This window comes from Ambystoma mexicanum, chromosome 1p, assembly GCF_040938575.1.
Source record: "Ambystoma mexicanum isolate Mex_15411 chromosome 1p, UKY_AmexF1_1, whole genome shotgun sequence".
In the NCBI taxonomy this organism is placed as follows: domain Eukaryota; kingdom Metazoa; phylum Chordata; class Amphibia; order Caudata; family Ambystomatidae; genus Ambystoma; species Ambystoma mexicanum.
The window spans coordinates 409,460,156-409,475,453 of NC_090921.1; the positions used below are offsets into that span (position 1 = coordinate 409,460,156).

The following is a 15,298-nucleotide window of genomic DNA, read 5'->3' on the forward strand; positions in this document are numbered from 1 at the left end:
GTACGTGGGTGCGTATGTGTGAGAGGGAGAGAGAAATGGGAGGCATGGAAAGTTTATACATAATGCTAACACCTATTTTCTAAAGCACTGTGAACACTATGAGAAAACCCTGTATTATGACAAGTCACATTGAACAATCTATGTGTTAAAAATAAGATATAACAGGATATTTATACAATCAAATATGATGATTCACAAACAAGTGTTCTCTACAGGCACTGAGCTGGCTCCTCCAGCTACATTCCTTTAGAGCAGCTAGGCAACTTTCTCACAAAACATTCCTGATGACGTCCCATGAGGTGTGAACACGAATTCTAAAGTACAGAAAATGCCTTGTGTGTCTAAATATGTGCAGGCCCAAAGTTCATTTTAAAAATTGTAATGGTTAACAAAGCTGTCACAGTGAGTTCACACGTCCGCAGCTGTGCATCATCTTTTGGTTTCTGTAGTGTTATAATGTAAAATCTAGTACTTCATATGGAATAATAAAAACAGTGATCGTCCCAGAATCATATGAGGTGGACTTTTTCGGAGTTCTCGTAAAAGCCTAGTGCCGCCACAAACAAATATTTTATTAATGGCAAAGACTGATTGCTAAAAAAAAGGCAGAACAGGCAACATGAGGTCAAGTCCTAGCCAGGTATATGACCGGGAAGTATTGAGAGATTTTTTGGTCCATTTTTAGTTTTAACTATTAGGTGGAGCCACCTGCAAGCTGAAACATTTACAGTGGTGTACAGTTAGGAGAGGTTGGGTTGTTTGGGGGAGCATACAGCATGTGGGGGTTATTTGGTTATACACGTTTCTGTCTTGCAATAATATCGAGCTTTGTGCTGTATAGAGCCAGCCTGTATTATTACTAAGCAGTCTTCTGCAGGTTAATGGCTCAATTGCAGCTGTAAATGCGCTACTGGTGTAATGAAAAACCACGTGTGCTTTCAGGCACTTGATTTATAAGCACTATGTGTTCTTACACGTGCTCCATGCACTGAAGTCCAATCAAAAACACAGGCACATCACACATGCCAAGCGGCACATACCATTTTCAGACTGTTGGCATTTTATGGCAACAATGGCAGTACTTAGCAAATGTCCATCCCATGAATTCCAAAAGGAAAACAAATGGCTTAGCCACTGCTTGCTTGATTACTGTATTTATGTTGCCATGGTTGCAGACAGAGTTTAATTACTTGCCACATCAGGCAATGGACATATTTTCTTACAGTCGCATGACATTTTGGACTGTATTTGCATAGTAGGCATCACCAACATGATAAGTGTTCTTATGTGGGCATAATGGCCTACATGGGTACTCCTTCATGGACACTATTAAGACTGATGATACTATAGTTGGTCCCTTTTGATAATGGCACAGATGAGTGAAAAAGTATAGCAAATTAGAATGCTACAGAGAGGAGGTCCTGTGGCTTAGAAGTGTTTGCTCTATAATTTCCATCACTCGCTCTTTGGATTTCCCTGTGTTCTTAAATGAGCAACTTTTCCCCAGCAATTCAGGAATCTTTTATATCCATCACAATGGGATCCACAGCCAGATTCTGAGTGGATGTGCCAAAAATATGGCCATATTTTCTTACAGTGGTATGGCCTTCCTTTATTGGCATTAGGGGCAAATCCAGCAGGAGTATATTCTTACAGGGGTAGAACCAGCATGGTCATATTATCTTATAGTATCTTTATCGGCATTCAGGACAAAGCAAACATGAGTATCTTCTTATGTGGCAACAATGGAATATATTGGTGCAGCCAGCAAGAAACACATATGGGCAAAGACGCCACCAAGATGCCACCCACCCCTAACCCCCCCAAGCCAGACCCCACCATGATTCCACAAACCCTCCCTCTAGAGTCTAGACCTATACCATGAAGCCCCATCCTCCCTCCACACATTCTGCCCTCCAGACTTATACCAAGATAGCCCTCTCCACGCATCAAGATGCCCTATCCCACCCTTCTGCCCCAGACCAACGTGCCCCATCACACCGCTAAATTCACACCAGATTTCCCCCATACCTACCTCCAGACCCACACCAATGTGCTCCATCCTTCCCTCCAGATCGACACAATAGACTGCATCCCTCCTTTCCAGAGCCAAAGATGCCCCACTCCCTCCATTCCAGACAGCACCAGGATGTCCCCATCCCACCCTTCAGACCCACACACTGGTGCCCCAGCCCACTCTCCAGACCCATACAGATGCCCTATCCCTCCCTCCAGATACACACAGAGGTCCCATACCTCCCACCAGACCCCACGAAGGTGCTACCAACCCTGCAAGACAGACCCCACCAAGATGCTGCATCCCTCCCTCGTCTAGACCAACACCAAGATGCCCCCATCCCTCCAAGCCAGATTCCATCAAGATGCCACCAACCCTACCTGTAGAGTCTAGGGAGGATGGGACATCATGGTATGGGTCTAGAGACTAGACCCATACCATGATGCCCCATCCTCCGTCGACACAGCAAGATGCCCCCAGCCTGCCCTCGAGTGAAACCAAGATGTCCCCATCCCTCTCCACACACCAAGATCCCCTACCCCACCCTTAAGACACAGACCAATGTGTGCCCATCCATCCTACCAGACCATTGTACCCCATATATCACTCCCTCCAGACCCACACCAAAATAACCCCATACCTAACCCAGACCAAGTTGCCCCATCCCTACCTCTTGGCCCACACAAATGTGCTCCCACCCCTCCCTCTACACCCATACTCTGCTGCCCCGTCACCTCCCTTCACATAGCAAGATGCCCCAGGCCGCTTGAAAACCCACACCAAGATGCCCATGTGCCTCTCCCGAAGCACACACAGATGGTCCCAACTGGCCCCTTCTAAAACCACCCATTGTACCCACCCCAAACACACTCTCATCAATCAACAATGCATTCCCCTTTAAATCTGTTCTCTGAATTAAACTGTTTAGCCCCCTTTGGTCAGTTAAACACCACCCTGCACTGTTCCTTTTCCTACCCCTCCATATCTTTATCGTTGAATAGATGAAAATGATGTTTAAAGTAAATGTAATGTTCCCCTCCCCCACCTGGTGCCTTGCAGGAACGTCCCGGTATCTCGAAGAAAATTTCCATTTTAATCACAACCACCAAAGAGCACGCAGGTTCCTGCTGCTCTCGCAGCCTCACACAAATCTCACAGAATCTGACAAAAATCCCGATGAGGGACAAGATGAAATAGGACGCTTCATCTGGTATCTTGCAGAAAGTTTCCCGATCCCGAAGAAAATGCCCATTTTAATCTCAGCCACCCAAGAGCACGCAGGTTCCAGTTGCTCTCGCAGCTTTGCAGCCGGAGCCTTCCCGGTTTCCGCTCACGAAAATCACGATGAGGAACAAGATGATGTCGGCTCTAAGTGCATGGTAGGAACTAAATCTGTCCAAAGTCACGTGAAGAAGAATAGGCGGGGCGTTGCTATGGTCCGTTTCTCGGATGGGAGCTAGATACACTACCTCTGTCCTCCCTGTGCACCTACTGTACTTACGGTGGAACACTAATCACACGGGAAGCGAGAAAGCTGGACAGCCACAACCAATTGAGTACCTATTCCCTTCAACACTAGTTGTTCAGTGAATTGAAAGGGAGAGGTGTTACCCAGGAACAAGAAACTACAAACACCGTGTTGCTGATATTTTGTCAACGTTCTTCGACACAGTCTAGTTGAAAGAGTGATATTTATCCGAAAACGGAGCAAGAGCACAAGAAAACAGATACAATAACTTTTCATTTTAAAAACGTAAAAATGGCTTGTTATGCGGAGGCAACAGTTCGGTGTATGCGTTTATTTAACAACAATACATTAGCTTTTGTTTTTCAACTTGGATACCGTACACTGTATATATTTGTGAAATGCATTTCAGGATTTATCATCAGAAATATATATTTAATTATAACGAGATAACTTAATGGCATGTTTAACGTTGACTGGGGGGGGGGCAGTTGGAAGCAGATGTCCTATTTCAAGATGGCAGCCTTTCTGAAACCTATAGTCTGCATGTCCCGTTGGTTTAGCCATGAAGCGAGTTTTTCCTCTTTGGGTAGTATTGCGTGATGACGTTGCACCTCTGTCAGCGTGCCCTGCACTCGCTCCCAGGGTTCCCCGGGGTCGGTTGGGTTCCGGTTTGTGGAATCTGACTGTGTGAGAGGGAAGTGTCACTTCCGCTGGGATAGGGAGCTGCTTTCGTGATCTTTGGCGGCAGCTATGACAGCAGAAGCTGAAACACGGGGGTGAGTGCCGGTAATAGGGAGATGTGTCTGAAGTGACTTCTTGCACGAGCAGTTAGTTTCCTGGCTCCATCGGGGAAGTTGCAAGAGGGGAGGTTGGGAGTAATAAGTCATGAGGGAGACTCAAAGAAGTAGTGTGTGAAGAAGCCCCAACCTCCCTTTTAGGCTGACAGAGCTATTCCCTAATATAATGTCAGCACCTCTTCTTGAAGTAATGTTACGTACTCAACAACGCTGTATTCAAAGCCTGCCTTTAAACCTTTTAGGCTTGTATAACCCTGAATATAGACGCCTTTTTTTTTACACCAAGTATCATGTCAGTGTAGTTTAGTTCAGTTGTTCCTCGGCATTCAAGCCCATCTTCCGACGTTCAGGTTAAGTCCCGCAATGACACATGTACCGCAAGGGGAGGTGTGGAGTTGTGTGTAATCTGGCATTCAACCCACGAAGGAATGTGCTTGCTTAAGTGGCCCTAGGGCCGATTTTAACAATGCATGCAGACCCCATCCATCAGTGTTCTCTGTCAATCCAGGCTTCCACTGCTCCGGTAGGCCATCAGGTAAAAAGCTGTCACCCTACAAAAAAAGCCTTTGACACTTGTACAAGATGTTTACGTGCTCACTTTTCAATACAGCACTGCCTACCTATAATATAAACACTAGGACCTACATAAAGTAAACCAGGGGTTTCTGTGACCCAATTTAAGGTTGGTTAGACGTTCAAGGATGTCGCGAGCATGAACACCTGAACATGCATTTTCAATTTGTACTCTGAAACACCCTAGGATTCCATTGATATGTGTGCCAAGGGCAGTAACCCACTGAGCACTGCCACTAACAGAACTAGTTTAAGTTGACACCTAAACATAGTATTGGGAATGTGGTCACATGACTATATAACATGTATTTGCATGGTCCAAGGCATACATTCATTTTCAAAAATTGATTAGTAGAGTTTGCTATTTTTGTTTTGATTAGCAAACAGCCATTTGATTAACAATTTTATACTGATATTGTTAATGCCACCAGAAGTTATTTGTATCCAAGACATGAAATGAGCAACAATACAGCAGTTTTGTGAATCACTGAAATAAGACATTGGTGAGAGGGGTCAGGCCTTGCAAATTCTTTAAACCTCAGCTGGACCTGCAGGTCGCGTAACTTAGTTTACCTATTCAACCTAAGAGAAGTGCACTCGACCCATAGCACTGGAGGACAACACATTTAAAATGCGATTGCTGTAAAATGGCGCATTTCTCTACAAACCCACTTTATGTTGGTACACTGCTGCTACCCAGAGGCCAGCCATGCACTCTGAAAATTGTATTTAACATTTACTGCAACCAAAGTAAATGTTAAATAAAAGTTTCAGAGTTTCAAACATCTCTTGTACATTCTACATGACTATGCAATAGGGCAAAAAGACTTTGCGAGCCATTTATGAGTGTCTGTCAAATGTAAAAGGTTAGCTGCATGAATGGACACAAATAAATAGATATGATAAGAAAAGGTCTGTAAACAGTTTGGCCAGCTGTCTCCTGCATCTCGGGAGGGTAACTATCTGTAGCTGTATAGACTGGATGGAACAATAATAACTCTTCTGCTTAAGTATCTAGTTTGCTTTGTGTATTCATTATGTAAGAGGAAAGAAAGAGACTAAGCAGAGTGGATTGCATAGCAGAAAGAGAACTGGGCAAACTAGGTGGAATGTTGTAGTTTGGGGTCGCTCACTTTCAGTGTACCTGGTATAATGCAACAGGATGATAATCTAGAATGTCAAGTAGTATGGGTTCGCTCATGGGTTGAGACCCAGTTACAAGATTTTTGCAACCTTCAGGTTACAGAACTGGGTTTGTTATGAAAACCATTTGATCCTGTATATTTTCAAATGTTTTCACTGGTCAGTATGATGCATCTTCACCAAAAAAAATGAATATTATTGACATTATTCTATATACTAACTTAAACTTTAGTGTAAAGCAAGGATATGATTCAGTGTTTTAAAGTATCAATACTGTAATTATGCATTATGCAACAACTTACATTTTAGGAATTTGCATGACTGTCTTTATAAAAAAATAAAAAAAAGTACACATACTGGTCTTTGCCAGATGGGATATAGAAAGCTCAATTAAAGTATCATCCCAATTACTTCTGGTTGCAATTATTTGAAAAATAAATTCTTTCCTAGCACTCCCACACATGCCTTTGGCACTTAAGAAGGGAGGAGATGATTACGACTGCACTTTCTCTCCATTAGCACTTAAAGTAGTGAACAGAGAAAAGACGGTGAAGAGAGCACTGAGGGCAATAGAGGAATGCACAGCAAATTCTGCTTTGATCAAAGAGGGCAACTTAAATAGCTAACTTTGCTACAAAAGGTCCATTTGATGAGCAAATTTACAGAATTGCACAGCAAATTGCTATGCAACAGTACTACACCCTGAAATTAAAAAAGTGGGCTATTGGATTAGTGGGAGCACATGTTGCTATTAGGGCAGCAATGCAAGGCAGATCTGCTCATTGCGTATGTAGTAGGTGCATGTTTTTTATGTGCTATATGCATTAGGGGTTTGTTGTTCAAGCTGCAGCTATTCACCTGCATGCAGACTAGTTTGGGGGATAAGGTGATTAAGTTGAGTCACGTAGTTGCTTTTTGTGATGCATGTTCATTGAAGGCAGGAATGCAAGTGGAAGGTGCTATTGTAAAGTTTGATGGATCGCATTTAAGGACCTTGCAGATCCGGTAAAGCCTTACAGAGTAGCAGACCTAAATGCATACTTTTTTTTAGACAAGTTAACTCTAAAACGGATTTTGTTTTGTAATGCATCCTTCTCTATACCTAATATTATTATTATTATTAATGTATTTAAATTAGGATGTATTTTTCCCCTTAAAGTTCCTTAGACCAGGAAGTAATTATATTAGAGCTCTTTTCTGTGGCATTGCAGTACTGTTACCACTGTTCCAAATAAACCAGCGGGTCTGTGCGGGTGGAAGCAGGTGACCATTTATTTTTTAAATTTAACTTTTTTGTTGGCTGTATTTTTTACTTCTATTTTTTTGTTGGGATTATTTGTCTGTTTTTAGGGAGTAAACTGTATGCTGTACCGTTTATTTGTAGGGCTGCACCTGAGGCATGCCTTATATTGTGGGACCTTTATTGGTCTGCAGATTGGTGTGATGAACATGCTGGGATTGCCTTTTGCTTGCATAGAGCAGGCAGCATGTTCGTTTCAGTGGGTGTTGCTGGTCTTCAGGCCTAAGCCATGGCCTGTTTTGAAATTGTGGTTTAGTTGTTATTGCCTTTCGGCACTCTGTACTGCGATTTCTTACTGGTGTACTGTAGCTGCTACTTTTTTACTAATCTTGAAAATAGGTATGTTTTAAGTTCTTTTCAGAAGGGGATGCTGTTTTGCAGAACTCGGGTACATATGGATTACCACTGTTGCCATAACAGGAACAGCAGAGCCTCTTTGATGTTTTCTGCTTTATGTTGGTACCAGGAGTAAGCAGATTTAGTGGATAGCCTTGTCTTTCTTGGTTTGTAGTGCAGGAGGTTCTTCTGCATGAAACTACGCCTCTTGCCATGAACGTTGTTGGGCCATATACATTGTTTGAGGTGGGTGCTGCTTCGGACTGGAAGCCAGTTTAGTCTGCTGGTGCAGTGGCAGTCTTGCAGCACCATTTCATACTTTTTATGAGGCTTTCTCTATTGGTATTCAGGAATTCCAAAGCTTTGAGACAACCACAGAGATGTCTTGTATTTCTTCCGGTACGGTCAGTTGAAGCATTATATACCATAGGGTTCTGTAGCATATGCGCACTAGGATTTTAATTTGTGACTCCAGTATAAATTAATTATACATGAAGCCTTCCCGTTTTTATTTATTATGATTCTGTCTTCTACCCATGGGAGGGCTGTGAAGATTTGTGTATTGGTTCAGCAGATAAACCTTTGATTTGCTGAGGTTGAGACTTAGGCTGTTTTTTCTTTTTCCTCTTCATCCTACCTTCATGAAGCAATGGCGCGCTTTACAGAGGTATACAACAATACAGAGGGGAGAGATTTTACAGAGTTATACAACAGTACAGATGCATAACGGAGCACACTTTTCATAGGAAACGTAACAGATATACAGTGGGGGGGATGGCTACAGAGGAGGAGTACATCTGTACAGGGTGGTGGAAAGGAGAGATGTGGACAGCGTCTAGCGAGTCTTGTGGTGCGGGGACGACGTGTTGGCTTAGGTGTTGTGGAGGAGAGAATCTTTGAAGTGATGGGTCTTGAATTTTTTTGTTGAATTGTGGGGGCCAGTCTGATGCGGACTGGGCGTATGTTTGTTATTGTGCATTTGTATAGTGCCCTATATACCATTTGTATGATCTCAAAGCGCTGTGGGTTGAACGCCCTCGGGGACGGTAGTCCAGGTCGATGGAGGGAGTACAGTGGTAAATGGTGCTTGAGGGTATTCTACTATGTGTGCACCGAGTGCGGTTTATATGGTGTGTAGCTGCATTCTAATGCTAGGCGTGGTGCAGTGGTTGTGTGAGGTCAGTGGAATGTTTGCAGCACGGTCATTGACCTTGGAGTTTGCATTCTGGCGTTGGTGGAGCTTGTGTATGAGATAATGTTGCAGCTAGGCCGATTTTCTTTCGTGGGGTATAGCTGCGTTCTAAAGACTGTTGAGGTGTTCATGGAGGTGTATAGGTATGTGTGCAGCTAGGCCGAAATGTATCGATGGGTAAAGCTGCATTCTATTGTTTCTTGGTGTAGAGGAGAGTGAGCATATCAGTATTTGTGAGGTTCTGCGGATTGATGGGAGACCCCCATTTCAGATTACTTTCAATTGCCTGCAGAGCTGACCATATCTATTCTAGAGGTTCAATGCATTGGTTTTCCAAGAGAGATTCTCTTTCTTGTCTAGCGCATAGTTTATTCTGATTACCAGGCTTGAGGTTGTCTTTCCCTAGTTGACAGTGTCATCAGTGTTGAGCTGCCATATTCCTATTCTTTATTGTGTTAAGCTAATTACAGGTATATGGTCGTCCCTGTGTCTCGTTGAGTCTGCCATTGTTTATTGGAAGATACGTTCTCGTTGTACAGTTACATCCAGTTGTGTTCTATTGGACTTACAAGTACTAACTAGATTCAATGACTGGTGTGCAGTGGACCCAGGGACTAGCAACAGCCACACTGGTCATCCCTCTGTCTTGCTGGGTCTGCATATTGCTTATAGGATGACACCTACTCAGTGTGCATTTACTTCAGTTCTGTCAGACATACGAGTACATCGTAGGTACGAAGACCAGTACTCTGTAAGCCCGAACATCAAGCAACAGATTAGGCCATGATGCAAGTGTGTCTGTACTGGCTGTGTTATATACAGCGGGGGTTAGTGTTCTGATCTGGTGTACATTTAGAGTATTGATGACAGGCGGCAGCATCTCTGTCACTTGCAGGAGCTTGCCTCGCCAGATTCCTCGCCTGATTCAGAGCTTATTTCATTGAGGTGGAACAGTCAGTCAATTGCTGTAGGTCTGTTTATAAGTGCCAGTGGCCCCATTTTCTGGATCCCATGTAATTGTTTATAGCTGGTGGATGGGTATTCATGTCGTAGTTTATGGTTTGAATTATATCTCATCATTGTCCCTTACGAGAGCTAAGAGTGCTAGGAAGCTCATCTGAGTGGGGAGCGTAGAGACAAAAGAGCAAGTCCAACCCAAACATACTTGATACTGCGCCCCAGCTGAAGGAGTTCATGCCATCAATTCCCAGGCAGATAAGGTAGCATACCTTGATCAGAGACTACCATGGCTAATCTTTGCAATTCTATGTAGATGTGACACATGGCTAAACTTCTCTATATGAGACACATTGCTAATCTTCCTAATATGTCTATTGTGACACATTTCTTGCCCCCAAAATACATTTGGGCGCAAAACATTTAGTTTCCCGCAAAAAAATCTAAATCCTGCTGGAAGTCTGCACCCTAGTAAACATGTAGGTACTACAGCTTTCCTTCCACAATTCAGTACGATGGCTTACTATGAGGCGTACTCTGAATATAAGAGGTATCCCGATTTACACCTACTGAGCTAATAACTAGGTGCTGTCTCTATCCATTTCCGAGGGGTCTAATCTACAATAAACATTGAGATAGAGACAATATATTGACAGGTCAAGTACTAAAATATTAAATATGAATCCCTCAGTTTACATAACATTTTATTGTGTAGCAAAATACAATGGCAGAAATAAATGTAAACCATACATACATTAAAATCATAAAGCACTGGTGATAGTACAGTGTATTGCAATAGTCTGCAAAGGTGAAAAAGTTATCATACGGACAGTTTTTTTTTCAAAACATAGGTATCTTGTTCAAAAAGCTAAGAACTCAATGGTCATATTAATGTTTTGTACTTAGTCTTGTGTCTGTACGACAATCCTATACATGCTCATCGGACAGTGTAACTCCACAGCATTTTGCGACCAAGAATGACACATTTAATAAGGATCGAACAATATCATGCACCGATTTGACAAACTCAACCAGCAGCAGGCAAGAAGTAAGACTGCAGTGAAGTCCTCCCAACAACTAATACCAGCGTTGTGCGCCCCCACAGAACAAGTTCAGGCCAAGATCATTTACACAATTCATGAAAGCAGAGTGATAATTTTAATTACAGCAATAGAAAATAAACTGGGTGAAACTTCCTGAATAATGTTCACTGTTTGTTAGAAATCAACAGAAATATGTGGAGACCATAACCTGTGGATTGTCGCACAGACACAAGACTGTCAATATCTTGTCTCTATCTCAATGCATATTGGTAACTGAGGCGTATCACAATGGCTGACTATGGAGGGTAGCACAATTCAACTCAGAGGACAACTGTCAGCACCATTTTACATAGAAGTATGCGGAGAAGGCTTGTTTTCTGGTCCTTTTCTTTTTGCAGCAGCGGATTTCAAGTCTGCGCATGTCCTGGCTTCTGTCTGGTGCGCTGTCCGCCAGAGATGCTATGTTTCTCCACGAGGTAGCTGGGTGACTTGAGGGCGACTGCCTTCTAGATGATGCAGCAAGACCTGAAGGTGATTAGGGTTGCAAGAAGAGCTCTGATTTTGCTCCCTACTTGGATTCAATCAAATGATTTGTCAGGGAGTAGAGAAGTAATAAGGATATTTTATGCTTATTAAAAAATATTCTTTCCTCTTAAAATGCCTCTTGATATCGGGCAGAGTTCTTTCCTATGCCTCTTCTCTGTTGGCAACTAACTTGAAAAAATATCAGTGCAGCTTTGTAGGTAGAATCAGGGGCGTAGGCTCCCATGTGTTCATTGTTTCTCATTTCTTTTGGGCACATTTGCCTGTTTTTATGGAGTAAACATGGATGGTGTATATGCATTTTAGCTATTAGGATTTATTTGAGTAAGTGCTGTCACAGGACAGTGTCATGTGGCTTGTAAGCAGAGACCTCGGAATTGTAACCATCAAATATTGAGGTGCAGTTATTCTGATGCAGTTATTATTATTACACATTACATATCCTTACACAAACCGTGACTGCTCCCCTGTCCCTTGAATTACTACATTAAAGTGGCACATGAACTCCTATTGGCCTGTTTTCTGCCACATTGCTCTTGCCATTATTCCATCTGTAAATATTGTATTCTTTCTTAGTTTATTGATAGCCACGCCATTTATGGAAAGCAGTATTTGTTTTTTGTACTACCCATGAGCGTTTTCCCAGTGGCATAAAACGCACATTTTTCTCTGCACGAGAGTACTTTTGCTAAGTACTGTGGCAAATCTTAATTTCTTGGACTAGTTATAATAACATGTTAAATATTTTCTTTAGCCTATGTGTTTGGAAAAAGTGTTGGAAGATGCAACTTTTACACATATTTTGTAAAGAATTGCAGTCGATGGAAAGCAGGAATTCCTTTAAACTCTATTCAGAAACAGTAGCTCACTAACTACGCAACCTCACAAAATGGCTTACCTTATTAGTCAGTTGCGCCCATGAAAAATAATGTGCGCATGACAGCCAAACAGTTCCGCACACAGAGAAAAATAATAAGAGGGAACATTTGTGTCGATGTGTTGCTTCAGTTGCATGGCTACTGCTTTCTCGATCTTACCGAGGAGGCCATAGTCACCTAGGTTGTCAGGATGCAGAGTGGGTTTCTTGTAGTACAGTTTATAGTTTTGTATGTCCTGCCTGTCCCCTTTTGATGTTGAAAATGATTTGTCATCTGCATAATTGGCCACGTTAGGCTGGTTTTGTAGATATCTGACGGAGATCCACTCTTGAATCTACACCATTGCTTGCTTTTTTTTTTGTTTGTTGTTGCAAGGTTTGCAAAGTGTCCGGTACTGGGTGTATCTATGTACAGGTGTAGAGCCTTCATTTTAAGCAACTTCTGTTCCTTACAGTGCCCTGGTACCTTATTTCCATTTTTTTGTCCAGGGCCTGGTGATTATTGTAGACTTTAGGGTGAGCGTGTGTGAAAGGGGTGTCGCATAGGTCCTGAGTTGGGTTTGGTGCATTATATGCTGCCGAGTTCTGAAACTCCTTTGAAACTCTGAACATTCTTTGTTGTGGTTGGTTGGGCTGTGTTGCAAAGGGCTCCGTTCTTGCCACCAGAAGCGTTTGACCTGTAGTGTGATCGTGCTGTTATGTTGCTTTGATATGCTTGTCGTAGTTTGCCTGCACCATTATCGTTTTTTAAATATATTTTTCCAGTATATTTTTATCTGGGGTGAGAGGAGGATGTTAACCATCTTACAGTTTGTTTCTTTTAAAATGTTCTCAGAGGATCTAATATCTTTCTAGAGGCAAGCTTGTCCAGTGGTCTAAATAACCCTTTTTGTCATGTGTGTAGCACTTTTTTTCTTGGCCTAGGTCACAGCGATTGAATACCTGGCGAAAATAGGAGCTATTCGACTCCCACTTGTAACTTAAGATGATGCTGGATAGGTTACCACAAGACATCTTTTGACCACAATTCAAATATACACATGTGACCATACTAGAGTGTGGCCATCTCAGATTACCCAAAACAAGGGGCAATAATTAAAGTTGCATGTGACTAGCCAGCCATAAAAGTCCCTCGCCACCTCAATTCTATACATACACGCAGCACACCATTTCTAACTCTCCATGTGGGAAATGTCACTAACCACATTTTTTGCCTTGCATACATGTCACGTTTGTAACTGTTGTCATTTGTTTTTTATTGTGCATACATTACCACAGTAGTAGTTTTAAAGAACAGTGCCTTGCAGTGTGGATGCAAATTGTGACCCTGACTAGGGTGTCGGCCAGACCCATTTTTTGTAGTGAAAAGGAAGCTGGGCCATTGAGAGCAGGAATGGGCTAGCAAAGTAAATGTTGGAGACTGTATCTTACAGGTTTAGCTCACAACATGTAGGGTCATGAAAACGTAACTGTGAGTGATAAAACATTCATCACAAACAAGGCTCGCAAGAACTACCAGACCACTAGCATTGACTAGTAGTTTTTTTGCAGGGAGAGTACCATTTGCATGATACTCTATCTTGCTGGTGAGTATGGGGATGTTAGAAACATTTTTCATTTTCTGCAAACACACTTTGCAGTAAATGGCAAACGCAAGTTTCATTGTGCATGCTTGACAGCTTTGCAGCAAATATGAAGTGTGCTTATGGCGACATGCACCATTTTACAAAAAGCACAGGTAAATACTTTGTCGCCAGTCACCTTGGACGAGTGCATTCCTCTTAGGTCGAGTATGTAAACTAAGCAACTCGCCCTGCAGGTTTAGTGGGTTTTAAAGAATTTGCAAGGCTTGACAATGATCACTATTTTCTGTGTTTTGAACCATACGAAAATGTAGTTGAAGAATGAGATGTTGCCTTGATGGCTGGCAGACATTCATGCAGGCCATTACGAGTGTGATGGTGGTATTCCATTAAGTCATTTCATGCACGTGTAATGGCCATGAGCAGTATACAAAATGTGCACTAGCCATTGGCTAATTAAATTTGATTATTGGCGAGTATGAAATGGTGTTTTGAATTGAGACGGCAAGTGACTGCTTGCAACTTCAGCTTTTGCCTCCTGATCTAAAGGGTGCCCGAGAGTTGTGGGGGCTCCTAACCAGATAATCCTTTTGGATTTCCACCTATTGATAGCCCAACAACTCTGCAGCTGGGGTTGCTTCTGTTGCCATACAGAGGGGGTGTGGCCTACCATTTCAGGCTGGTCGGCCCTCATTGGTAGCAGTTATAATACTGATTTGCGTATGGCTGGTCCCCTTCTGCAGTGGGTCAAAATGGGCTTAATAAAATGTGGTGTGACTATTCCAGTCGTTAAGATTAATTCAAAACCTTCCACCCATCACGCTTTTTGAGTGATAGCCGGTGGGGGGTTCTAGTAAAGCCGAGCCCGCTGATGGAGGCGTCGGAGCCGGGAATTGTGTGCTGAATGAGTGGTGGGGGACGCAAAATGAGTTTGACTAAAGGATCTTCCCCCACCAAGCTATTTCAGAATGGACAACACTCGAAGTGGGCAGAGCACACACTCTTACTCTTACTCCACAAACGGGCTATTTCTATACAGCAGAAATATGGGAGGACCTAAGGGCACTCTTAAAAGAGGCTGCCTTTTGGACTTTTGCTCCACTTGGAGCAATGCGCTGGACTAGGCTTCATGGAAGTTGAGTACTGCTTGGAGACGTACGGGCTAAAAAGAAAACGTGGCTAAGGAGAGCATTATTATTTTTAAGCTGTGCAAAATTTAGCAATCCGAGTAACACGTCATCTTGTGAGCTTTTTGGAGTTTAAAAGACCATAGTCTGGTATTGATCACAACCACAATACCGAACAGATAACCTATTAATTTTCTTTCTTTTTTTTACTGTATATAATGTAAAGATCTAGATTAGAACGTTTGATTTAATTACATGCTTGTGTTTGTACTTATTGCTTTCTCTAACTTGGTGGAAACAGTGACATTGCTTGACTAATTAGGTTAATTTGCTGCACAACAT

General features: G+C 42.5%; 1 protein-coding gene across 1 annotated transcript in view; it reads left to right on the plus strand.

Moving 5' to 3' along the window:
* The first annotated feature begins 4,133 nt into the window (after window positions 1-4,133).
* The window catches only part of SIN3B (SIN3 transcription regulator family member B), a 1,409,802-nt gene continuing 1,398,637 nt past the window's right edge, over window positions 4,134-15,298 (plus strand). The window contains exon 1 of the mRNA XM_069649207.1: window positions 4,134-4,261. The gene's annotated coding sequence lies outside the window, so the exon portion shown is untranslated. The remainder of the gene's footprint in view (window positions 4,262-15,298) is intronic.